Here is a 26,039-nt window from a genome sequence, read left to right as displayed (position 1 = left end):
CAAATTAAAATCGCAAAGAACGCCACAGGACCCACTCCGCACACACCTGCTGTACGGTGGAGCGGCAAAGCCCCGATGTGCTTTTCCTATGTCCACTGACCTTTGGGGTTTGACGTCCCAAAACCACCATATGATTATGGGAAAATTTCGACCACCTGGGGTTCTTTCACGTGCACCCTAATCTGAGCACAGGGAAATGCAGCCGCCGCGGCCGGGATTCGATCCCACCACCTGCGGGTCAGCAGCCGAGTACCTTACGGCCATCAGACCACCACGGCGGGCATCGCCTTGTTGATCAAACACTTCATTTCTGAACACCATCTCATACCAGCTCATCCACCGTTGGCTCTCGTTAATTACAACGAACATCCTCGCACGCTCACCTCAATGGAATTGCCAGTTGCTGGAAGTTCCAAGAAAATTGCGCACTAGACGTTCGGACGCACCACGCACGTACCTGAAGCGACGTGGACCCCAGGACGCGTGAGATCACGCCCCGGGCGCGCTTTGCCTCCGTACCCACTCGTCACTCCTCACAGCTTCACTAAGCCGAGTATGTAGAAGTCGAAGAAGCAGAACAACAAACCAGCCAATCCCCCACAGTGGGTGTGAGCCACAAGTGAAGGTCAACAAAAACAAGCAACACCAGCGAGCGCAGTGACGAAGCTATCGTAATGGGGCGAAATAATCCACGAATATGGCTGCACGTTGACGCACGGTCGCATTTGTGCAACCACCCGTGTCTCCCGAAGACCGTCTGTCGCGCGTCTTCGACGAAAAGCGCAGGCGAGTACTTCTCCACTGATTTCCGCGACCACTTCACGACCGCCTTCGGCCGCCTCATGTCCGTCCGGCACGATCGACGGAGCGCCGCACCAGCGCCTCGTACACGCCACCATAGCACTCCTACCCCTCGGAATCAGCAAAACTCGGACGTTTTCGACCACGACAGACAGAACCTGCCGGCCCGTTGAACGCTTGAACGACATCGCAGCGTCAAGTCGCACACTCACGTTCCGTCACCCTCTGCCACATGATCCTTCATTCACCGGCTTCACAACCCACGCGGTAGACGTTTCGCACGCATTCCCGGGTCTGCCTTTCACGGCAGGACCTTCGTCGACCTCGGTGCGGTGTTCCGCCACGTCGGAACTTGCAAGGCATATGTTGAGCGTGCTGAAGCAGCCAAAGGCACCACCTTTTTGCCGATGATTGTGGGCGTCGTTGCAGAGGCGTTGCTTGGGCAGCCGGCGTAGAAGCCATGTTGGATGGGTGACGTATTCACATTTTGCACAGTCATTTTTTTTTTTCCTTCCTTCCAGACTTTGGTGCTCGAGTTGGACATGTACACTATGCATCAGTTTTTAAAACAAATGCTGTAGCATCCCTCGCGACATGCCTGATAATGTTCGCCAGCAAGCATTTGGTGTGACGTCATGGGCGCATAGAGAGTACGCATGCAAGCAAGCACGCGTGGCTTCGACCTCTGGGAAAAAGAAGGTTTCAGTTTTAACATGTTTGTAAGCGAAACTAGAAACTTCAAGCGGACTGGGGATAAAAGCAATGCCGTGAAGCCAGCGCTGCCGCTGTCGGTGCACAATGCTGGTTGTGCATGGGTGGACGTCGGAATTGCTTTGCTACTGTTTGCCCGGCTTTTGGCCAGAACTAAGTACGAGGTGTGAAAGAATGGATTTTAATTACGTGCTAATGAATTGCATCGCTTCTCGGCCTTTTGGCTAAGATCAAAGTGTAGTGTTGGCTTGTCCATCCTACTCCTGCTCTTTGTAGAAGCAATCGACCACCCGCCCGGTTAGTGCGGTGTCTTTCTCTGTCTCTTCTTGTGTTGTTGTTGTGTGCATGCCTTAGCTTGTTCGAGCGACCAGCAACGACTGCCTGCGGATTCTTGGACCCCCCTGCTGACACTTGGTTCCTGCTGCCCTGGATTTCTGGCTCTGGTCATTGGTGAGATGCTAGTTCTTTAAAACACCTCTTTTTTGCCTGTCTTTTCCGCCCCCCTTTGGGGGGGTGGGTTCTCGTGCTCGGCGAGACGGGCTGCTCCAACCGGCCTTGCCGGCAGCTTCCCGTCTGAAAAGCACCCTTTTTCTTGTGTATTAGTTGGCTCAGCGGCCCTTGCATCATCTGCCCAAGTGATGTAAGATAGCGCAAGCCTTCCTTGCACGCTCTTTTTTTTTTTTTCTTTCTTTCGGAGCACGCCTCTACTCTGGACACCAGCGAGCGCCGCTGGTGACCACGTGGAAGCAGCATCTCCGCTCTCTCCTCTTTCTTCACTTTTCTCTCTCTTTTTTTTTCTTTTCTTCTCTCCTCTCTTCTACTTTCCGTCCACGTGGCCCGCGCTAAGGCTCCCCTCCCGCTCCCACTGTTGCCAGCTACACTAACAATGTAGCCAGGCGACTTTCTCTCTACTCTTGCACGCTCCTTTTTTTTTTTTTCCGGAAGCGCCGCTGCTGACACGTGTCAGTAGAGGGCACGCTCAACCGGGTTCTCCTGCCTTCCCTTTTTTTTTTTTTTCTTCTTCTCTTCTCTCATTCGCTCTCTTTCCTCTGTCTTCTTTACTAATTCCTTCTGGTACCCTCCTCTCTGCTGAGGCGGTCAGTACTCTCTCTGCCTTCTTGGGGCTGCCAGCTGCACTCACCATGTAGCGGGTAGCCCGCGACTCTCACTGGTGCGCACGCCGTGGTTTTTTTTTTTCTTTCTCTTCATTTTCTTTTTCTTCCTCTTCCTCTCTCGGCGAGCGCACCCCTCTTCTCTCTTCTCCCCCGACTAGGGGGAGGAGGTCACACAATCCCTCCTTTTCTTCCCCTTTGTCTTAGGTCGCCAGCTACACTTAAACATGGGTTGACGATCACCCCCCACCCCCACCCCCCCTTTTTTTTTTCCTTCTCTTCTTTCTCTATCTCCTCTCCATCTTTCTACTTCTCATTCAAGTGTACAGTGCCGTCTTTTATTGAAGTGTTTTTTCTCAAGATGCCTAAGTGTTCTCACAATGATGTACATCCTGCCGTGATAATCCTGTTTTCTTTAGAAGTGTTCGCCCACCAGTAGGTGATGTCCGAGGAGGTAGGTCCCCCGAATACAGGGGAGACCGGGACGCCCACTACACCGAGGCCGCGAGATGCCCAAAACCAACCCCAGCTAGGCAAGGAGGGACAGACCCTTGATGTCTTTTTCCCAATCCCACACAGCTTCACCTGCCCCATAGACAAATGTGGGGTACGGTACTCCGGGATCAGCTGGACAAGCAGGCGACAAAGCTTGGTGCGGCATCTACTAGACGAGCATGAGCTCAAAGTGAAGGTGGCATACACCTGTACCCTATGCTCCACGACCGGCCTTGGGCTGCATCCCACACTCCACTCCTGCATCGCAAGAGGTAGACACGAGCTGTCGCCCCTCGACCTCAACAGGCACAAGTGTCCACAATGCCCTGCCACCATGACAACAAGGAAGGGACTGGACAACCACATGCGCAAACACAAAAGACAGGAAGCACAGCACATGAACGAGGGACCAACGACTTCAAGGACTTCGAGGGCGGCACCTACTGCAACTCCGACTGGCCGACCCCCCCGCGCTGCTGCCGGCAACCAAGCCACACGGACAATGACCCTTCGATCGTCACAGAGCTCCAACTCAACGACGTCAACGGGATCATCACCAAGCGAGGACAGCACGACACTGAGCGCAACGCCGGACTCTCCAGCACCAACAGAGCTGGCACTCACACCTTCCTCCCCCCTTCTAGGTGACTTGCAGGAAATCCCTGACCGGGTTTCGGCAACTACGGGCACCCCATCGCCCACGCCTAGCGAGGCCGCCACCGCGAGGATCAGGTCTTCATGTGCCTCTCTGTTCTCACAGGTTGGAAATGCATCCTCCATCACGCCGAGTCTCAGGCAACATGAGTCACCGCACAGCGACACGGACCACGACAACCCACGGCGTTCCCGGCCACCATCACCGGACCGGGCCCTTACCCCTCTCCCTCCTCTCTTAGGCAGCACAGCTTGCTCTCCAAGCCAGAGCTCCAGGGATGCGACAATTCCATCAGCAACCAGCGAGGAGCAGTCACCACCAGAAGGGTCACGGTTTTCGTCCCGTCTCCAGCAGGATCCAGACACAGCCCGCGCTACTCAGAGGACCAGCCAGCAAGGAGCACCACAACAAAGCTTGGCAACAGCACAGGAGGACCTTCAAGCAAGTCCATCAGCCAGGAGTACCACCCACAGCGTCGACTCCCCCACACATCCAGCATCATCCGAGGGACTTTCGATAGACGACGCAGGCGGCGAATCACAGGACCCCGCCCCGCAGACAGTGAACCCCGGCGAGATCACCCTCTCCGGGCCAATCGACGACACAAGCGTACTCGCAGAACACAGCCAGCGAATCCGGCAACTGCTTCGGGAGCCCGCCACTGCTGAGCGCTGGGACGACTTCCTCTCCATCCTGGAGGAGGCCGTATCGGCGGTGAGGAAGGAGGCGAAAATTCCAGACAACCCTGCCGGTGGGAAACCCCGCGTCCCGACCAACCCGAACAACGCCCAGCAGATACAGAGCCTGTATCGTCGCAACCGCCGTCGGGCTGTTCGTATCATCGTACAGGGCGAAACCAAACTCTGCGAGATTCCGCTGGACAGACTGGAGCAACACTTTGCTGAAACATGGGCGCCGAAGGAAGGGAACACCCACCTGCTCCTTAACAAGGCTCGCCCAGACGACATGACAGAGATCTGCCGTGTTTTCGCATCTTCGCAGATGCGAAAACACGGCCCCCGGCAGTGACAGGATCACCTACCGCCATTGGAAAGAACATGATCCTGAAGGTCTCTTTCTCTCCGCAGCATTCAACGTGTGCCTCCAGTACAAGCAAGTGCCCGACGCCTGGAAGGAAACGAGGACCATCCTCATCCACAAGAAGGGTGATCCGAGTGAGGTCACGAATTGGAGACCCATTGCCCTTGGGAACACCATCTCCAAGCTGTATGCGGGTTGCCTAGCTTCCCGCATGCAGCAGTGGGTGTGTGACCATGACGTGCTCTCGAGGTGTCAGAAGGGGTTCCTGCCGCACGACGGCGTGTTTGAACACAACTTCGTGCTGCAGGAGCGCCTGGACGCCGCGCGGGCCGGCGGTGGTGACCTTTGCGTGGCCTTTCTCGACTTCGCCAACGCATTTGGCTCAGTTCCGCACAACGCACTAATCGATTCTCTTCGTGGTGCAGGTGCAGGAGAGGACTTCTGCGCAATCATCGCAGACCTCTACCGAGACAACGCCACCCGGATTGTCGCCGAAGCTGGGACAACGGCCCCAGTCACAATCTCCGCCGGAATTAGACAGGGCTGCCCACTGAGCGGCCTGCTCTTCAACTTGGTGCTCGATCCAGTCATTCGGGCGGTCCAAGGAGGTGAGAGGCAGCACAATGTGCTGGCTTACGCCGATGATTTGACCCCCTTGGCGGACAGCCCCAAGAAACTGCAGGACCGCATCAACGTCGTGGCGGCTCTCGCGGGCCAGCTGGGACTTCGGCTGAACCCCAAGAAGTGCAGAAGCCTGCACCTCTCTGGTAGGACTCCCGTAGGCACTAGGGACACGAAATTCTTCGTCGACGGAGAAGAGATCCCTCGCATCAGTGACTACGAGAGTCAATCTTTTCTAGGACGCCCCGTCGGGTTCAGCCTTCTCCAAGACCGCTCTAAGGTCGATGAGGCGATCTCCGTCGGCCGCACCCTGCTCGAGTCCATGCTTGCCCCATGGCAGCGAATTGATGCACTGAAAACTTTTGTCTTTCCAGCACTCAACTTCGCCATGCGGTGCGGACAAGTGGGCAAGGCGGAATGGGCCCGCCTAGACGACGCACTCCGGCCCCTGATAAAGAAAACTCTTTATCTTCCAGGTAACGCTGCAAACAACTACCTCTACGGCAGCGCAGCGGCCGGAGCAGCTGGAATCCCCCTCGCCGCAGACACAAGTGACGCCTGCCGCGTGGACAACGCCTTCAAGCTTCTGACCTCAGCCGATCGCGAGGTCCGGGAACTTGCCTTCGAAGCGCTAACCAAAATTGTCTCCAAGCGCATTCGCAGGCAGGCCACCAACGAGGAGCTCGCCTGCTACCCCAGCGGCGAAACGGAGGGCATTTTCCAGGCACGGCCGACACAACTGCAGTCCGTCTGGACCGAGGCTCGGAAGGCTTCCCGCAGGCTACACGTCACCTGGGAAATTTTCGAAGACGGGGGGACCAGCATCACGTGTGACGGAGAGGAAACTCTCACGTCAAAGAAACGACGAAAAGTGGTGAAAACGCTGCGCTTCCGAATGATGCGGGCACGCGATCGCTTCCTTCAAGAAATGCCCAATCAAGGGAAGGCAATGGAATGCGTCGCCGCAGACCCGAGCAGCTCCCACTTCATGCGCTCCGGCAAATTCACCCGCTTTTGCGACTGGCGCTTCATTCACAGGGCACGCCTGAACCTCCTACCTGTGAATGGAGCCAACCCATGGACCACCTCCGCCGACAAACGGTGCCGTGTGTGCGGTTACGCAGTGGAAACGCTGCCACATGTCCTGGGTCACTGCATGCGCCACAGCATGGCCTACACCAGTCGTCACAACAAGATTGTGGCGAGGGTGAAACAAGCCGCCAGCAAGAAGTTCACGGTCACGCATGAGAACAGAGCGGTTGGTACCACCAACCTTCGCCCCGACCTCGTTCTCGCCAGGGGGGAAGAGGCGATCATCGTGGACGTGACCTGCCCCTTTGACAACCGGCTCAAAGCACTCGAGGCAGCCCGACTGGAAAAGGAACGAAAATACGAACCAGTTCGGGACTTCTTGCTCCGCCGCTACCAGAGAGTCACGATCGAAGCAGTCGTCGTCGGCATGCTTGGCTCCTGGGACCCGGCAAATGACAGAGTTTTTAAAAAACTCTGCAGCCGGAGATATCTCCGGTTACTTAAGAAGCTTGCAGTGAGCGAGACCATTGCAGCTTCTCGGGAAGTGTACTGCGCACACGTGGCCATAAAGTGACTGTCACTCGCTGGGCCACGTGCTGACAAAGTCACCCTCCCAAAGACATCGCAAAAATAAGAGGTGATACTACACGACACACGCCCCTTTCACTTTTTCTCCCCTGCTATTTCCTATTTTCACCTTCTCTATACACAGTTCACGATACACCACCTTCTTCCTTTCTGGTTGAAGGAACAAAAAATGAGAACAAGTTTTTCCTTTTCGGTCAGAAATGTTCCTAACATTTTTGAAAACCTCTGTTCTTATCAGCTTAATATCTGATACGGATCCTATTTGGATCCAAGATATTAAACTTATTTTTGTGATGCGGCGGAGTGCTTGAAGCTTGCTTCACCTCCGCCACGGGTTGGCCCGGTATTGCACTACCTCCGGGATCGGCCCACTCACCCCCTGCGGGGTGAGTTCGACAATAAATTCAATGATAGAAGGAGTGTTCGGATTTACCCATGATACCGGGGTAAACGGCTTGGGTGCGTCGAGTGTCCGAGACGGTGGCGGCACGCCGCCCCGGCTGACGCGGTATTCGCGTGCAGGGAGTGCGCTAGCTGTGTTTACACTTACGATTGCTCTGGGAAAATAAATGTTTCCGTGTGTATTTCATATATGGAGGGTCTCTTTTATTTTGTTATGTTCACACGTACATACTCAAGTTTCTTATTTTTTTTAACGTTCCTACTCATATTAATAAAACTATTGAGGAAATTATCATTACTGTTTCGGAGGAAAGCTAGAAGTGTGTATACGATGTGTATGCATGTGCGATGTGTATGTATGTATGTGTGTAGAAGTGTGTATGTATGTGCCAAGCTATTTCCGCTTTTCGAATTCACCCGTTTCGCAACGAAAAATAAAAAAAAGCCTCTAGAAAATGGGGTTTGGTTGGTGTTTCTGTTTACAGTTGCAGTGGCAAGCGAAGGCATTTTTATTTCACATCTTCACGCGGCGTCTGAACCTGAAGACGCGTGCTCTCGCCACGTCTACGCATCTACACTATTCCCCATCACAAATTAAAATCGCAAAGAACGCCACAGGACCCACTCCGCACACACCTGCTGTACGGTGGAGCGGCAAAGCCCCGATGTGCTTTTCCTATGTCCACTGACCTTTGGGGTTTGACGTCCCAAAACCACCATATGATTATGGGAAAATTTCGACCACCTGGGGTTCTTTCACGTGCACCCTAATCTGAGCACAGGGAAATGCAGCCGCCGCGGCCGGGATTCGATCCCACCACCTGCGGGTCAGCAGCCGAGTACCTTACGGCCATCAGACCACCACGGCGGGCATCGCCTTGTTGATCAAACACTTCATTTCTGAACACCATCTCATACCAGCTCATCCACCGTTGGCTCTCGTTAATTACAACGAACATCCTCGCACGCTCACCTCAATGGAATTGCCAGTTGCTGGAAGTTCCAAGAAAATTGCGCACTAGACGTTCGGACGCACCACGCACGTACCTGAAGCGACGTGGACCCCAGGACGCGTGAGATCACGCCCCGGGCGCGCTTTGCCTCCGTACCCACTCGTCACTCCTCACAGCTTCACTAAGCCGAGTATGTAGAAGTCGAAGAAGCAGAACAACAAACCAGCCAATCCCCCACAGTGGGTGTGAGCCACAAGTGAAGGTCAACAAAAACAAGCAACACCAGCGAGCGCAGTGACGAAGCTATCGTAATGGGGCGAAATAATCCACGAATATGGCTGCACGTTGACGCACGGTCGCATTTGTGCAACCACCCGTGTCTCCCGAAGACCGTCTGTCGCGCGTCTTCGACGAAAAGCGCAGGCGAGTACTTCTCCACTGATTTCCGCGACCACTTCACGACCGCCTTCGGCCGCCTCATGTCCGTCCGGCACGATCGACGGAGCGCCGCACCAGCGCCTCGTACACGCCACCATAGCACTCCTACCCCTCGGAATCAGCAAAACTCGGACGTTTTCGACCACGACAGACAGAACCTGCCGGCCCGTTGAACGCTTGAACGACATCGCAGCGTCAAGTCGCACACTCACGTTCCGTCACCCTCTGCCACATGATCCTTCATTCACCGGCTTCACAACCCACGCGGTAGACGTTTCGCACGCATTCCCGGGTCTGCCTTTCACGGCAGGACCTTCGTCGACCTCGGTGCGGTGTTCCGCCACGTCGGAACTTGCAAGGCATATGTTGAGCGTGCTGAAGCAGCCAAAGGCACCACCTTTTTGCCGATGATTGTGGGCGTCGTTGCAGAGGCGTTGCTTGGGCAGCCGGCGTAGAAGCCATGTTGGATGGGTGACGTATTCACATTTTGCACAGTCATTTTTTTTTTTCCTTCCTTCCAGACTTTGGTGCTCGAGTTGGACATGTACACTATGCATCAGTTTTTAAAACAAATGCTGTAGCATCCCTCGCGACATGCCTGATAATGTTCGCCAGCAAGCATTTGGTGTGACGTCATGGGCGCATAGAGAGTACGCATGCAAGCAAGCACGCGTGGCTTCGACCTCTGGGAAAAAGAAGGTTTCAGTTTTAACATGTTTGTAAGCGAAACTAGAAACTTCAAGCGGACTGGGGATAAAAGCAATGCCGTGAAGCCAGCGCTGCCGCTGTCGGTGCACAATGCTGGTTGTGCATGGGTGGACGTCGGAATTGCTTTGCTACTGTTTGCCCGGCTTTTGGCCAGAACTAAGTACGAGGTGTGAAAGAATGGATTTTAATTACGTGCTAATGAATTGCATCGCTTCTCGGCCTTTTGGCTAAGATCAAAGTGTCGAGCTAGCTGTTTTCTACGAGTCACCCTGCGAGACCTGGGGTCACGTCACGCTGACGTCGGCCCCCGGCCCCTCTGAAGACCGAAGAAAGAAGACGCCCCGTAGCAGCGCTGCTCCGTTCCGCGCGCGTCTGCCGCTCCTGGGTTCCCGGCTCCCGCCTGGTGCCCCCTGATGCCTGCAGCCGCTTGGACCCGGACAACGCCTGCTGCCCCGGAGTCCCCCTGCCGTCTTCGCGGCGCCTACCTACCTCTACTGAGCGGTCTTCGCCTCGGCTGAGCCGCCCACTCTACTAGAGTGCAGCCCGTCTGCACATTACAAGTTTCCACAAGTCTCGCCCTCCTGGGACCAGCGTCCTCAAGAATGGCGACCCCAATGGAGCTCCCAGCCCGGGAGAACTGTTTTTTGTTCACCGCGCCGGAAGGCGACGTAAGCATAGATAATTTGATTGATGCTGTTGAATTGACTGCCGGTGACGATAGTGTTTATGTGTTGCAGCACATGGGCGGTGCCAGGTTTCTCGTTTGTACCCGGAACGCTAGCCAGGCGACGAAGTTAATGGTTGCGGAAGGTTTCCGCGTGAACGACCAGCACGTGCCGGTTGAGGCCGTCGGGCCACCGGTCACGTTTGTTAACGTTTACCGGTACCCCGTGTACATGTCCGACGAGACGCTTGGCAACGCCCTTGCGCAGTACGGCAAAATTAAGGGCATTTCCTTTGCCCCTGTAACAACGAGGTTTAATAAGCTTAGCGGTGTTCGAGTTGTTAAAATTGAGATGAGTCGACCGGTGCCCAACTTCATCACCATCGCGGGCCACCGAGTAATGTTTGAGTACCGCGGGATACGCCGTGTGTGCGCGCGCTGCGGCGAGGTCGGGCACATGGCGACCGCGTGCACGGCCGCGTTTTGCAAGCGTTGTGGCGTCTTCGGCCACGACACAGAGGGCTGCACAGCCGAGTGTACGCGTTGCGGGGGCCGTCACGGGACGCGCGAGTGTTTTCGCAGGCGCTCCTACGCGGCCGCTGCCCGCGGTTCGTCGGTGCTGACAGTCGCCAACGCAGCACTTAGCCAGTCTTCCGGTGCCCCTTCGCCGAGGTCGGGTGAGACCACTTCGCGTCTACAGGTCCTCACGCCGAAGATCACGCCCCGCACGACCACAAGGGGCCCTCTCTCTTGGCGTCGCGACGGGGAATCAGTCTCAAGCGCAAGCGGCAGTGCGGCGTCTTCGGGTGCCAAGGAAGAGACGCGCGGAGCGTCTGCCTCCGTTAGCTCGGCGTCGGCGTCCTCTGGCGCAGAAACAACCGATACCGAGACGGGCCCGACGCGATCGGCGTCCATTACAACACCCGCGAGCCTATCGGGCGCCGAGGACTGGCCGCCTTTGGCTACCTTAGAGGACGCGTCTCCGGCGCCTCCTGAGCAAGAGGAGACGAGCCACCCCGTCTCCGACGCGCCGGCCAACGTGCTGGCCCCTGTCTCGGCACAGGATTTGGAGGCGCCTCAGCAAGCCCTGGCCAGGGATGACAGGCCTATTGTGAGCCGCGGGCACTATGCCCTGCCTGAGGACGAGGACCACGCGCCGTCAGACCCTTCCCCCGAGCAGGTTGTGCCCCGCGAGAGCCGGCGACCGGACCCGCCCGTGGTTCGCCCGGCGTCTGGCCGCGAGCGGAGATCTCGCTCGCGCTCGCGTCGTCGCCGCGGTGACGGGGCCGGTCGCGATTCGGGCGTACGGGCCTCAAGTCGTGACAGGGGCCGCGAGCCGAGGTCTCGCTCGCGTCGCCGTCACGGAGACGAGCCGCAGCGCAACTCCCGTGAGGGTTCCCCCACTCGCGAGGCGAGGCAGCGGCGGACCGGGCTAGGGATTGGAAGCAGTGACAGCGACGCCCCGCCGAAGGCGAAGACCCCGAGGTTGGGTAACAACGCCGCGTCCAAGGGGGACCCCCCCGCGGATGGTGGTGAGACGATCGAGTAGTCCGCAGGCGTCTCGGCGCCCTGCGGCGTCGGGGTGGGGTGGAAGGGGGGTTGCTTGCGCGCCTCCGACGCGCCGCGCCTTTCCGCCTGGAGTGTGAGCAGACGCGTTTCGCGTCCTCTGTGCCGGGAGTGGTTTTTTTCCATTTTACTGATTCCACCTGGCTTCCCTCTGTGTTTTGCGGCGACGCAGCTCGCGTCGTCTGCTCCTACTTAGCTTGGTACATTCTTTCTGGCTCACTCTGTTCTGTTTGTTTTTCGCTGCGACACAGCTCGCGCTGATGGCGTCGTCTGCTTTTCATCTGTGGCCGGGCCTGTCGCCTTCGGGTTCTCTGTATGCGCTGCTCCGCGCCCTCGCTGGCTGCGCTGCACTAAGCTCACGGGCGGCGGCATACATAAAAATGAGGTCACGAACTCGCAGCTGCTCTGGGCTCGCGCGGCGGCGGCATGCATAGGGTGGGGTCGCGGGCCCGTTCCGCTTTGCCTTGCGCGGCCGTGCGCCGCTTCACGCCGCCTCCTCTCCCGCGGGTCGTTTGTTGGCACTCCTCTGGCCGCGCTCGCTTTCGTCTCGCTCCGTCCGCTCTCCCACGTGGTTTTCAACGATGCATCAAGAGGCGCGCTCGCTTCTGCGTCGCCCGTTCGCTCCGGATTGCTTTCCGCGCGCGCCCCGCCCGGCGCGCCCGGGCCTGCTGCGCTCCCGGCGCGGTTTCTCGGGTCGTGTCTCATGTTAGCTAAGAAGGCTACCCGAAGAACAAAGCGGCGCGCCTGCTCCGACGGCCGCGCCGCATTCCGCTCTCCCGCCTTCTCTCACCCTCTGCTGTCCCGCTCGCCTGGCTGGGCACCTTCCACTCTTTAGTGCAGCACTCTTCTCGCCCCTTTGGCGCGCGCTCCACTGATGCCCAACTCTCCTAGTTATCGCGCCTTTCATCGTTCCTTCTCCCCCCGAGAGAGGCACCGCGCTCCGACTGACGGAACATGGCTGCGCTGCGGTTCGCCACGCTAAATATTCGCGGCTTTCGCGATAGGGGCAAACAAGCAGCCGTATTGTCGTTCGCCCGTTCCAAAGGCATTGATCTCCTCTTTCTCCAGGAGACCAACTTTCGCTCCCCGCTCGACGTAATCAGCTTTAAGCACAACTGCCAAGCCGAAGGTTTTTTTTCTCTAACATGTGCGAGGGCTTGTGGCGTTGGGGTCGTATTTGTGACGGGCAGGTTCCGACAGAAGTCCCACTGTGTCTTCGGTGCAAACGGGCGTACACTTGTGCTCGACGTCTTCGTTGACGGGTCAAAGGTGCGCTTCGTTAACGTTTACGCACCGGTGACGAGGTCGGACACCAGCAATTATTTTAAGGAGCTGCATGGCTACCTGGTGGAGTCCGTTCCCCACGTGGTTCTCGGGGACTTCAATTGCGTCGTGGACTCTATAAGAGACGTCCGGGGCCCGGGTCAAGGCGGCTCAACTTACCACGCCAAAGAGCTGGTCAGGATCCTCCGACACCTGCGGCTCACGGACGCCTGGGTACACGTACATGGAAACGAGTTCGCCCCCACCCGAACCTCGCGAACAACGGCCAGCAGGCTTGACCGAGCCTACGTCCCCGAGCGCCTCGTCGGTTCTATTGTGGCGTGCGAAGTCCTCACCCTCCCCGACCGGCTGGCGGACAGAACCGACCACCTCCCGTTGGTTACAACGGTGAGGGGGACGCCCGGCCCTCATCCAGGAAATGAAGCTTGGCGCCTCGACCCGGCGCTCATAAAAGACAGCACGAGCGCCCTCAGAATATCCGCGTTCCTGGAGGAGACGATTGAGGCCTCCCCCTGTACCAGCCCCGCCGAATGGGACGACTTGAAGGCGAGATGGAGAGCGTTCCTGCAAGAAGAAGGCAGCGTGAGGAAGAAACGCATCACAAAAGAGATGAACGAGCTACTCCGCCGGATGCGGATTGTACAGAGTGCAGACCTCCTCACGACTTGTACACGCGACTATCTTCACTCGCTTCAAGTCCAGCATGAACGCCTCTTCCGGGAAATCGCGTGCAACGCACGTGAATCCCGAGTCGCTGCGGGGGACGCGCCAGATCTGAACATGAATGACGTGCGTGGTACCGGTTCCCTTCGAATCTCGGAGGTGCAAAGGCCTGACGGCAGTTTGATCACCGACCCCACCGAGATCGAAGCGGAGTTCCATAACTACTTCGAGGCCTTTTTTCACGAGCCGGACCCTAGTGGCCCACTCCCAGAGGCGGCTCTCATGGCCAATCTGTGTTCGCGACTGCCCCGACTCGCCGAAGATGAGGGCACGGTTCTGTGCGGCCCAGCAACGGAAGAGGAACTCCGCGCTGCCATCCGAGCCATGCCGCCTGACTCGGCTCCAGGCACTGATGGCCTGACAGCCGGCTTTTACGCGACTTTCTTTGAAGTTTTGCGAGCCCCGCTGCTGGCCATGGTCAACCTGGTCCTCGAGAACCATGTGAAACCGGATTCATTCAGCGAAGGGCGCATCACCCTCATTCTCAAGGACGGCGCATCCCCGCGCGAGCTGTCGTCATGGCGCCCGATCTCTCTACTCAATGTAGACTATAAGATCGTGGCGTCCATATTGAACACCAGGCTAAGAACCTTCTTGCCGGACTTGATAGCCCCCCACCAAGCCTGCGCCGTGCCTGGCCGGTCAATGTTCGCCAACCTCACCGCCACCAGAGATGTTTTTGAATACGCGACCCAGAAAAGAGTCACGGGTGCCTTCCTGTCTCTCGACCAAGCCAAGGCGTTCGACAGGGTGAGGCACACGTATCTCTTTGAAGTGCTCCGTCAGTTCGGGCTCCCGCAGGAGTTTGTGGCTGCCATCGAGCTTCTGTACACCAACCTGCGTAGTTGCGTCGCGGTGAACGGCACGACCACTGCCTTCTTCCGGTACACGAGAGGCATTAGGCAAGGGTGCCCCTTAGGTCCAACCCTGTTTGTCCTCTCGATAGAGCCTCTGCTCACAACTCTGGCTAGCGACGAACGCATTCGAGGCCTGCCAATGACCGGTACCGAGGAGATTAAAGTCCTGGCGTTTGCCGACGACATATCTCTGTTTCTCAAGGACGCACGAAGTCTCGACCGCTTCCGCAGCGTATTTGAACTATACGCTAAGGTGTCGGGAGCCCAACTGAACGAGAGAAAGAGCCGAGCACTGCTCTTCGGTCCGTTCCCTACTGAAGCAATAGGCGACATAGTACCGGTCTCCACCGTTAAGGTCCTCGGCGTCTACTTTAACCGAGAAGGCGTCGACGTTTCCACATGGACAAGGGTCATCGACAGGGCTGCACAGCTCACCGAGCGCGCTGCACTGCTCAACTTGACCCTGCGTGAAAAGGCCGTCGCAATCAAGACTAGTGTTCTTGCCTTGGCCTCCTACGTGAGCAGGGTGTCAGCGATGCCGGCGCGGATGGCCACACGACTCGGCACGTTAGCCAACGACCTACTATGGGGCAGGACACCACCCCCTGTCAAACGAACCCTCCTCCAGTTGGAAGTTAAAGAAGGGGGGCTGGGCCTCCCGCACGCACTCACCTTGAGCAAACTGCTCGCCTTGAAAACGGCTCGCAAGGTGGCGCAAGCAGAAAACTATGTCGGGAGAGGCTTGCTGCACTATTGGAGCGGCCCGTCGAACAGTTGGCTTGATGCCGGCCGACACACTGGCCCGCACGCTGAATCGCCCTCGCCCTTTTACAGGGTAGCAGCGGCGACGGCACGCATGCTGCGCAAGGAAGCGCCGAATTGTGATCCCGACGCGGAGCAGCCGGCCCGCATAGTGGAGGCACTCACCGCAAGCCAGCTCAGCGACGAGGACAAGCAACGAGCAGAGAAAGCTAAGCGCGACCTCTCACTGCTTCATAGCTTGCTACCCTGCGATATCCAGGATTTTCTCTGGAAGAGGGCATGGGAGGTCCTCCCTACTAGGTGCCGCCTGAAGAAACTAGGTATTGTGCCCGACGACGCCTGCCCAAATTGCAGGGAACCAGAAACACAGAAGCACGCCTTGCTGGAGTGTTCAGCTGCGCGGCCAGTCTGGCGCATGGTAGCGCACACCTTTGGGATCCGCCCCCCACCAGGTCACGGACGCAACAGGGGCGCGTTTGCGCGGCTTGTTACCGCCTGTACCCTTTTTGTTGTGTGGCAGCGCCGCTCCCTCGCGGAAGCGCGACGACCGCCAGTTCGGGCAGCACCACCGGCCGTTACGCGTATTAGAAGGCTGGTGTGGGAGATCCTCTCCCGAGAACTCGAGGCCAGCGGTGAGGAGATGTTCCTTCGCCGCTGGCACACGAAATTTTTCTTCATAAGAGAGGGCAAGTTGGCTGCTCCAATTTTGCACTACTAACACTTCTCGACTCCCGAGGAGTCCCCAACTCAGGAGCAATCGCATGTTTAGTCCCAAACGAAGGTGACCCCCCCCCCCACCCCGCTCCCCAGATCCACCTCCATCCACCTCCGTAGCACCGGTTTTCATATAGTCACTTGCTTGACACTGTGTTGTTGCCGCTGGCCCCGCCCGTCGACACTAGAGCGCAGCTGGTTATTGTACATACGTACATAGCATCCCGTTCACATCTGTGTGCGTGTTTTTTTTTTTTTTTTTGACAAAGTGTAACACACTTTTCTTTGTGTAGTGTATGTGCCCTTTTTGATTAGTTCGCCTTTATGGTTGCAATATGTATAAGGATAATGCGCTCTTTTGTATCTACTTGTATATATTCATTGTGCCCCGGTTTGTTTATTTTGTAAAACGCATATACATGTCCTGCCATCTTTGTTTGAAGTCAAATAAACTTCTCTTTGTGTAGTATCTGTTCTTATCAGCTTAATATCTGATACGGATCCTATTTGGATCCAAGATATTAAACTTATTTTTGTGATGCGGCGGAGTGCTTGAAGCTTGCTTCACCTCCGCCACGGGTTGGCCCGGTATTGCACTACCTCCGGGATCGGCCCACTCACCCCCTGCGGGGTGAGTTCGACAATAAATTCAATGATAGAAGGAGTGTTCGGATTTACCCATGATACCGGGGTAAACGGCTTGGGTGCGTCGAGTGTCCGAGACGGTGGCGGCACGCCGCCCCGGCTGACGCGGTATTCGCGTGCAGGGAGTGCGCTAGCTGTGTTTACACTTACGATTGCTCTGGGAAAATAAATGTTTCCGTGTGTATTTCATATATGGAGGGTCTCTTTTATTTTGTTATGTTCACACGTACATACTCAAGTTTCTTATTTTTTTTAACGTTCCTACTCATATTAATAAAACTATTGAGGAAATTATCATTACTGTTTCGGAGGAAAGCTAGAAGTGTGTATACGATGTGTATGCATGTGCGATGTGTATGTATGTATGTGTGTAGAAGTGTGTATGTATGTGCCAAGCTATTTCCGCTTTTCGAATTCACCCGTTTCGCAACGAAAAATAAAAAAAGCCTCTAGAAAATGGGGTTTGGTTGGTGTTTCTGTTTACAGTTGCAGTGGCAAGCGAAGGCATTTTTATTTCACATCTTCACGCGGCGTCTGAACCTGAAGACGCGTGCTCTCGCCACGTCTACGCATCTACACTATTCCCCATCACAAATTAAAATCGCAAAGAACGCCACAGGACCCACTCCGCACACACCTGCTGTACGGTGGAGCGGCAAAGCCCCGATGTGCTTTTCCTATGTCCACTGACCTTTGGGGTTTGACGTCCCAAAACCACCATATGATTATGGGAAAATTTCGACCACCTGGGGTTCTTTCACGTGCACCCTAATCTGAGCACAGGGAAATGCAGCCGCCGCGGCCGGGATTCGATCCCACCACCTGCGGGTCAGCAGCCGAGTACCTTACGGCCATCAGACCACCACGGCGGGCATCGCCTTGTTGATCAAACACTTCATTTCTGAACACCATCTCATACCAGCTCATCCACCGTTGGCTCTCGTTAATTACAACGAACATCCTCGCACGCTCACCTCAATGGAATTGCCAGTTGCTGGAAGTTCCAAGAAAATTGCGCACTAGACGTTCGGACGCACCACGCACGTACCTGAAGCGACGTGGACCCCAGGACGCGTGAGATCACGCCCCGGGCGCGCTTTGCCTCCGTACCCACTCGTCACTCCTCACAGCTTCACTAAGCCGAGTATGTAGAAGTCGAAGAAGCAGAACAACAAACCAGCCAATCCCCCACAGTGGGTGTGAGCCACAAGTGAAGGTCAACAAAAACAAGCAACACCAGCGAGCGCAGTGACGAAGCTATCGTAATGGGGCGAAATAATCCACGAATATGGCTGCACGTTGACGCACGGTCGCATTTGTGCAACCACCCGTGTCTCCCGAAGACCGTCTGTCGCGCGTCTTCGACGAAAAGCGCAGGCGAGTACTTCTCCACTGATTTCCGCGACCACTTCACGACCGCCTTCGGCCGCCTCATGTCCGTCCGGCACGATCGACGGAGCGCCGCACCAGCGCCTCGTACACGCCACCATAGCACTCCTACCCCTCGGAATCAGCAAAACTCGGACGTTTTCGACCACGACAGACAGAACCTGCCGGCCCGTTGAACGCTTGAACGACATCGCAGCGTCAAGTCGCACACTCACGTTCCGTCACCCTCTGCCACATGATCCTTCATTCACCGGCTTCACAACCCACGCGGTAGACGTTTCGCACGCATTCCCGGGTCTGCCTTTCACGGCAGGACCTTCGTCGACCTCGGTGCGGTGTTCCGCCACGTCGGAACTTGCAAGGCATATGTTGAGCGTGCTGAAGCAGCCAAAGGCACCACCTTTTTGCCGATGATTGTGGGCGTCGTTGCAGAGGCGTTGCTTGGGCAGCCGGCGTAGAAGCCATGTTGGATGGGTGACGTATTCACATTTTGCACAGTCATTTTTTTTTTCCTTCCTTCCAGACTTTGGTGCTCGAGTTGGACATGTACACTATGCATCAGTTTTTAAAACAAATGCTGTAGCATCCCTCGCGACATGCCTGATAATGTTCGCCAGCAAGCATTTGGTGTGACGTCATGGGCGCATAGAGAGTACGCATGCAAGCAAGAACGCGTGGCTTCGACCTCTGGGAAAAAGAAGGTTTCAGTTTTAACATGTTTGTAAGCGAAACTAGAAACTTCAAGCGGACTGGGGATAAAAGCAATGCCGTGAAGCCAGCGCTGCCGCTGTCGGTGCACAATGCTGGTTGTGCATGGGTGGACGTCGGAATTGCTTTGCTACTGTTTGCCCGGCTTTTGGCCAGAACTAAGTACGAGGTGTGAAAGAATGGATTTTAATTACGTGCTAATGAATTGCATCGCTTCTCGGCCTTTTGGCTAAGATCAAAGTGTAGTGGTGGCTTGACCGCCCTGCACTCCCTGATCTTCGTAGAGGCAACCGGATACCCGCCCGGTTACAGCGGAGTCTTTCTCCCTCGCTCCCACCCACCCCTTGTCCACTGCTGCTACTCGGATTCGGCCGCCTCCTGCTGCCTGCCTGCTGCCCTGGTGTTGCTGCCCTGGTTTTGCTGCCGTGGTCCTGCTGCCCCAGGACCTGCTGCCCTGCCGTCTGGTCGTGCCTGCTGCTTGGTCCTGCCTGCTGCTTGCCGGTGCTGCGCCTGCCGTCCTGGTCCTGCCGCAGCCGCACTCGGGGGCCTCCCTGGCCCCGCCATGGTCGCCGTCGACCACCCTGTCCTCGCCGAGGCCCCCTGGCCCTCACGCCTAGCGTGGCAATAGGGTCATGGCCTCCGGGGGTCCAACCCTGGACTCCAGCGAGGATGACGGCGACCCCCCTTGGCAGGAGCGCCAGCCAGTGCGCGACGGGAGTACACTTGTAGTGTACTTCCCCGTGCCTCCTGCCATCGAGTGCTGCGAGCTCGGCTGCGGGGCCACCTACAACCCGGCCACATGGACCTCTCGGCGGCAGTCCCTGGAGCGGCACCTGGAGGCGGAGCACGGAGCCAGAATTACGAGCACCTCCTACATCTGCTCGTTATGCGGCGACGTCCTGGGCCAAAGGCCAATGGCCCATGTCAACAAATGCCTGGCTAACGTTCCCACCGCCGCCCCTCCCCCGCGTTTCCGGCACCAATGCGATAAGTGCCCAAGGTCCTTCCCCGCAAGGAAGGGCCTTCACAACCATCAACAGTGGCACTTGAGGGAGGAGGCGAAGCAGGCCAGGCAAAACGTCGCCGCAGGTGCTCCGCCCCGACAGCCGCCCACCAGCGCCACCGGTTCCACCAGTCCCCACCAGCAGGCCTCGCCCGGACGTGCCGCCACTCCGGGGACACCCCCAGTGGTGGCCCCCTCTCCCTCGCAGAGTGGCGCCGGCTCTTCACCGGGCGAGACGGACCAGCAGCAGCGGGCCACCGCTTCACCCACCCAAAGCGCCGCCGCAGGACCCTCTCCACAGGAGGTCCTGCCTACCCCCCTGCCAGGCGGCGTCGAGGATGTGGCGGGCAGCCCAGCTGACCACCAGGCAGCACGACCGAGTTCCCCCTCGGACGAGTACTGCAGTCCTGCAGAGGGGGAGCTTCCAGAGCAGACTGCGGGGCGAGCCATCGGGAGTCCACCACCACCTTCTCCCGACGCGATGACACCCCGCAGAGTCAACCGACACAGCGGCAGCACATACGGCACCCAGGAGGAGATGGCCGACACCGCCGGACCAGAGAGTGCCTGGGTCCTAGCTGAGATGACTGCGGAGCTGCGGGCACTAAGCCGGTTGCCCGTATCTGAGGAGGAGTGGGCGCGGTTCGAAACCATCCTGGACCGCGCAGAGGCAGCCATTACTGACCACCTGAGGCTGCCCAATCGGGACTCGCGCCAAACACCACCTCGGCGCGAGATTAATCCCGATAACCCCTCCCAGATACAGGCTCTTTACAGGAGGAACCGGCGCCGTGCCGTCCGCCTGATTGCGGAGGGCCCTTCGCAGCTCTGCCCCATTGACCCAGGCACGCTTCAAAGCTACTACGCCCGCCTCTGGTCGCCGGCAGCAGTGGACACTACAATCCTAAGGACGCGAGCCCCCACCAACGAGGAACTGGACCTCTGCCCCTTCTTGGACGACGAGGTCGCAGCCAAGCTCCGAAGGTGCGAGAGTACAGCTCCGGGAGAGGACCGCCTCACTTACCACCACTGGAGGCAGGTGGACCCTGAAGGGCGGTACCTCGCGGCGGTATTCAACGTCTGCCTCAAATACCGCCGCACACCCCGGAGCTGGAAGTCGACGAGGACGATCCTCATTCACAAGAAAGGCGACCGCGAGGACCCCACAAACTGGCGACCCATTGCCCTTGGTCGAACGATCGCCAAACTGTATGCCGGGTGTCTCACCACGCGGCTGCAGCGGTGGTTGGGCGACCATGCGGTACTGTCCAGGTGTCAGAAGGGCTTCCTGCCGCACGATGGGGTGTTCGAACACAACTTCGTGCTGCAGGGACGCCTGGACGACGCCAGGACGGGAGGTGGGGAGCTGTGCGTGGGGTTCCTCGACTACGCCAACGCCTTCGGCTCGGTCGCCCATGAGGCCCTCGTCGACGCTGTCCGCGGCGCCGGCGCGGGGGAGCCCTTCGCGGAGATCGTGGAGGAACTCTACCGCGCCAACACCACCTGCGTCGTGGCAGCTGACGGCACCACGGAGCCAATTGCCATCGGAGCGGGCCTACGCCAAGGCTGTCCCCTGAGCGGCCTGCTGTTCAACCTGGTGGTGGACCCCATCATCAGAGCGGTGCAGGGAGGCGATAGGCAACACAACATCCTTGCCTACGCCGATGATCTGACGCTGCTCGCCGGGGATCCCGCCACCTTGCAGCGCCGCCTCAACGTGGTGACGGCCCTTTCGGACCCGCTCGGGCTGCGACTGAAGCCTGCCAAGTGCCGCACCCTCCACCTGTCCGGGCGCTACCCGGTGGGCACACGGCCCACCACTTTCACCGTGGGGAGCGTCCCGGTCCCGGCACTGGCGGACTTCGAGGGGCACCGGTTCCTGGGGCGTCCTGTGGGGTTTCGGGTGCTACCGGACCAGACAACGGTCGACGAGGCCGTCCATCTCGGCAGACGGCTGCTCTCCTCCATGCTCACCCCATGGCAGAGGCTGGATTCTATTAAAACATTTCTATATCCAGCCCTCAACTTCGCCATGCGGGTGGGCCTTGCCAGCAAAGGAGAGTGGCATCGCTTGGACGAGGAGCTTCGCCCGCTGATCAAGAAGACCCTGTATGTGCCGGCCAGAGCGTCAAATGAGTATGTGTACGGGAGCGCACCTGCCGGCACTGCAGGGATCCCTCTTGCGGCGGAGCTCAGCGACATCTGCCGGGTGGACGGGGCCTTCAAGCTCCTGTCGTCGACTGATCTGGAGGTCCGGGAGCGAGCGAGGGAGGAGCTCAACCGGGTGGTGTCGAGGCGGCTGAGGCGACCGGCGGACACGGACGACACCGAGGCCTACCTCTCAGGCGAAACGGAGGGCGACTTCCGGCAGACTGCGACCCAGCTGCAGTCTGTCTGGACGGAGGCACGCAAAGCCTCCCGTCGCCTGTCCGTCGCCTGGGAGCTACTGGACCAGGGCGCCCGCATCACCTGCGGAGAGGCCACGGTGTCAGCGCGGAACCGAAACAAGCTCATCAAGATCCTTCGGGCCATCCTCAACCAGGACCGGGACCGTTCTCTCCAGGAGAAGCCGTCCCAGGGCAAGGCGATGGCATGTGTAGCGGCGGACCCCGCCAGTTTCCACTTCATGAGGTCCGGCCGCTACACTCGCTTCAAGGAGTGGCGCTTCATTCATCGAGCCCGGCTGAATCTCCTCCCCCTGAACGGCACAAGAACGTGGGTGCCCGCAGCTGACAAAAGGTGCCGACGCTGCGGGTACGGGGAGGAGACCCTGCCGCACGTCCTCTGCCACTGCATGCGGCAGAGCCGGGCCATGACAGAGCGCCACAACGCCATCGTTGCGCGCCTCAAGAAGGCGGCCCTGGAGCGGTTCACCGTCATCGGGGAGAACCAGCAGGTCGGCGTCCCCGGCTTGCGACCCGACCTCGTCCTGGCCCGTGGTGAGGAAGCCCTGATCCTGGACGTCTGCTGTCCCTTCGACAACCGTATGCAGGCGTTCCAGGAGGCTCGGAGGGTCAAGGAGGAGAAGTACGCCCCTCTACAGCGTCATCTCCTCCAGCGGTTCCAGCGCGTCTCCGTCGACGCCATCGTCGTAGGCTGCCTCGGCTCGTGGGATCCGGCCAACGATCGTGTCTGCCGCAGGTTCTGCTCCAGGAGCTACCTGCGGACCATGAAAAGACTTTGCGTTTCAGACACGATCGCTGCCTCTACGGACATTTATCGTGGCCATATAGGCGTTTTGTAAATAGTTTTTTAATCGAGAAGCGATACCGCGTTTTTTATTGTTATACGCTTTTATTCATACTAACACCACTAACTCTTTTTTAGCCTTTTTGTTACCTGATTTTATTTATACACCTTTTATTGCCGTTCTTTGTTATGTTATATAACCATGTATGATGTTTGTGTACTAAGTATAATAAAAAAATTCTGTTCTTATCAGCTTAATATCTGATACGGATCCTATTTGGATCCAAGATATTAAACTTATTTTTGTGATGCGGCGGAGTGCTTGAAGCTTGCTTCACCTCCGCCACGGGTTGGCCCGGTATTGCACTACCTCCGGGATCGGCCCACTCACCCCCTGCGGGGTGAGTTCGACAATAAATTCAATGATAGAAGGAGTGTTCGGATTTACCCATGATACCGGGGTAAACGGCTTGGGTGCGTCGAGTGTCCGAGACGGTGGCGGCACGCCGCCCCGGCTGACGCGGTATTCGCGTGCAGGGAGTGCGCTAGCTGTGTTTACACTTACGATTGCTCTGGGAAAATAAATGTTTCCGTGTGTATTTCATATATGGAGGGTCTCTTTTATTTTGTTATGTTCACACGTACATACTCAAGTTTCTTACTTTTTTTAACGTTCCTACTCATATTAATAAAACTATTGAGGAAATTATCATTACTGTTTCGGAGGAAAGCTAGAAGTGTGTATACGATGTGTATGCATGTGCGATGTGTATATATGTATGTGTGTAGAAGTGTGTATGTATGTGCCAAGCTATTTCCGCTTTTCGAATTCACCCGTTTCGCAACGAAAAATAAAAAAAGCCTCTAGAAAATGGGGTTTGGTTGGTGTTTCTGTTTACAGTTGCAGTGGCAAGCGAAGGCATTTTTATTTCACATCTTCACGCGGCGTCTGAACCTGAAGACGCGTGCTCTCGCCACGTCTACGCATCTACACTATTCCCCATCACAAATTAAAATCGCAAAGAACGCCACAGGACCCACTCCGCACACACCTGCTGTACGGTGGAGCGGCAAAGCCCCGATGTGCTTTTCCTATGTCCACTGACCTTTGGGGTTTGACGTCCCAAAACCACCATATGATTATGGGAAAATTTCGACCACCTGGGGTTCTTTCACGTGCACCCTAATCTGAGCACAGGGAAATGCAGCCGCCGCGGCCGGGATTCGATCCCACCACCTGCGGGTCAGCAGCCGAGTACCTTACGGCCATCAGACCACCACGGCGGGCATCGCCTTGTTGATCAAACACTTCATTTCTGAACACCATCTCATACCAGCTCATCCACCGTTGGCTCTCGTTAATTACAACGAACATCCTCGCACGCTCACCTCAATGGAATTGCCAGTTGCTGGAAGTTCCAAGAAAATTGCGCACTAGACGTTCGGACGCACCACGCACGTACCTGAAGCGACGTGGACCCCAGGACGCGTGAGATCACGCCCCGGGCGCGCTTTGCCTCCGTACCCACTCGTCACTCCTCACAGCTTCACTAAGCCGAGTATGTAGAAGTCGAAGAAGCAGAACAACAAACCAGCCAATCCCCCACAGTGGGTGTGAGCCACAAGTGAAGGTCAACAAAAACAAGCAACACCAGCGAGCGCAGTGACGAAGCTATCGTAATGGGGCGAAATAATCCACGAATATGGCTGCACGTTGACGCACGGTCGCATTTGTGCAACCACCCGTGTCTCCCGAAGACCGTCTGTCGCGCGTCTTCGACGAAAAGCGCAGGCGAGTACTTCTCCACTGATTTCCGCGACCACTTCACGACCGCCTTCGGCCGCCTCATGTCCGTCCGGCACGATCGACGGAGCGCCGCACCAGCGCCTCGTACACGCCACCATAGCACTCCTACCCCTCGGAATCAGCAAAACTCGGACGTTTTCGACCACGACAGACAGAACCTGCCGGCCCGTTGAACGCTTGAACGACATCGCAGCGTCAAGTCGCACACTCACGTTCCGTCACCCTCTGCCACATGATCCTTCATTCACCGGCTTCACAACCCACGCGGTAGACGTTTCGCACGCATTCCCGGGTCTGCCTTTCACGGCAGGACCTTCGTCGACCTCGGTGCGGTGTTCCGCCACGTCGGAACTTGCAAGGCATATGTTGAGCGTGCTGAAGCAGCCAAAGGCACCACCTTTTTGCCGATGATTGTGGGCGTCGTTGCAGAGGCGTTGCTTGGGCAGCCGGCGTAGAAGCCATGTTGGATAGGTGACGTATTCACATTTTGCACAGTCATTTTTTTTTTTTCCTTCCTTCCAGACTTTGGTGCTCGAGTTGGACATGTACACTATGCATCAGTTTTTAAAACAAATGCTGTAGCATCCCTCGCGACATGCCTGATAATGTTCGCCAGCAAGCATTTGGTGTGACGTCATGGGCGCATAGAGAGTACGCATGCAAGCAAGCACGCGTGGCTTCGACCTCTGGGAAAAAGAAGGTTTCAGTTTTAACATGTTTGTAAGCGAAACTAGAAACTTCAAGCGGACTGGGGATAAAAGCAATGCCGTGAAGCCAGCGCTGCCGCTGTCGGTGCACAATGCTGGTTGTGCATGGGTGGACGTCGGAATTGCTTTGCTACTGTTTGCCCGGCTTTTGGCCAGAACTAAGTACGAGGTGTGAAAGAATGGATTTTAATTACGTGCTAATGAATTGCATCGCTTCTCGGCCTTTTGGCTAAGATCAAAGTGTCGAGCTAGCTGTTTTCTACGAGTCACCCTGCGAGACCTGGGGTCACGTCACGCTGACGTCGGCCCCCGGCCCCTCTGAAGACCGAAGAAAGAAGACGCCCCGTAGCAGCGCTGCTCCGTTCCGCGCGCGTCTGCCGCTCCTGGGTTCCCGGCTCCCGCCTGGTGCCCCCTGATGCCTGCAGCCGCTTGGACCCGGACAACGCCTGCTGCCCCGGAGTCCC

At 57.1% G+C, this 26,039-nt stretch overlaps 1 protein-coding gene, 1 non-coding gene and 2 pseudogenes across 3 annotated transcripts in view; all 4 read left to right on the top strand.

Moving 5' to 3' along the window:
* The window catches only part of LOC142765346 (uncharacterized), a 114,471-nt gene that overhangs the window by 81,264 nt on the left and 7,168 nt on the right, over positions 1–26,039 (top strand). The gene's annotated exons all lie outside the window — the stretch shown is intronic.
* Positions 7,255–7,433, top strand: LOC142766350 (U2 spliceosomal RNA; annotated as a pseudogene).
* On the top strand, positions 16,557–16,749 carry LOC142766133 (U2 spliceosomal RNA). The gene has a single exon (XR_012884422.1). It is a non-coding gene; the product is annotated as a U2 spliceosomal RNA (small nuclear RNA).
* Positions 23,226–23,453, top strand: LOC142766393 (U2 spliceosomal RNA; annotated as a pseudogene).

This window comes from Rhipicephalus microplus, chromosome 6, assembly GCF_043290135.1.
Source record: "Rhipicephalus microplus isolate Deutch F79 chromosome 6, USDA_Rmic, whole genome shotgun sequence".
NCBI lineage: Eukaryota > Metazoa > Arthropoda > Arachnida > Ixodida > Ixodidae > Rhipicephalus > Rhipicephalus microplus.
This window is presented reverse-complemented; position numbering and strand designations above follow the sequence as displayed.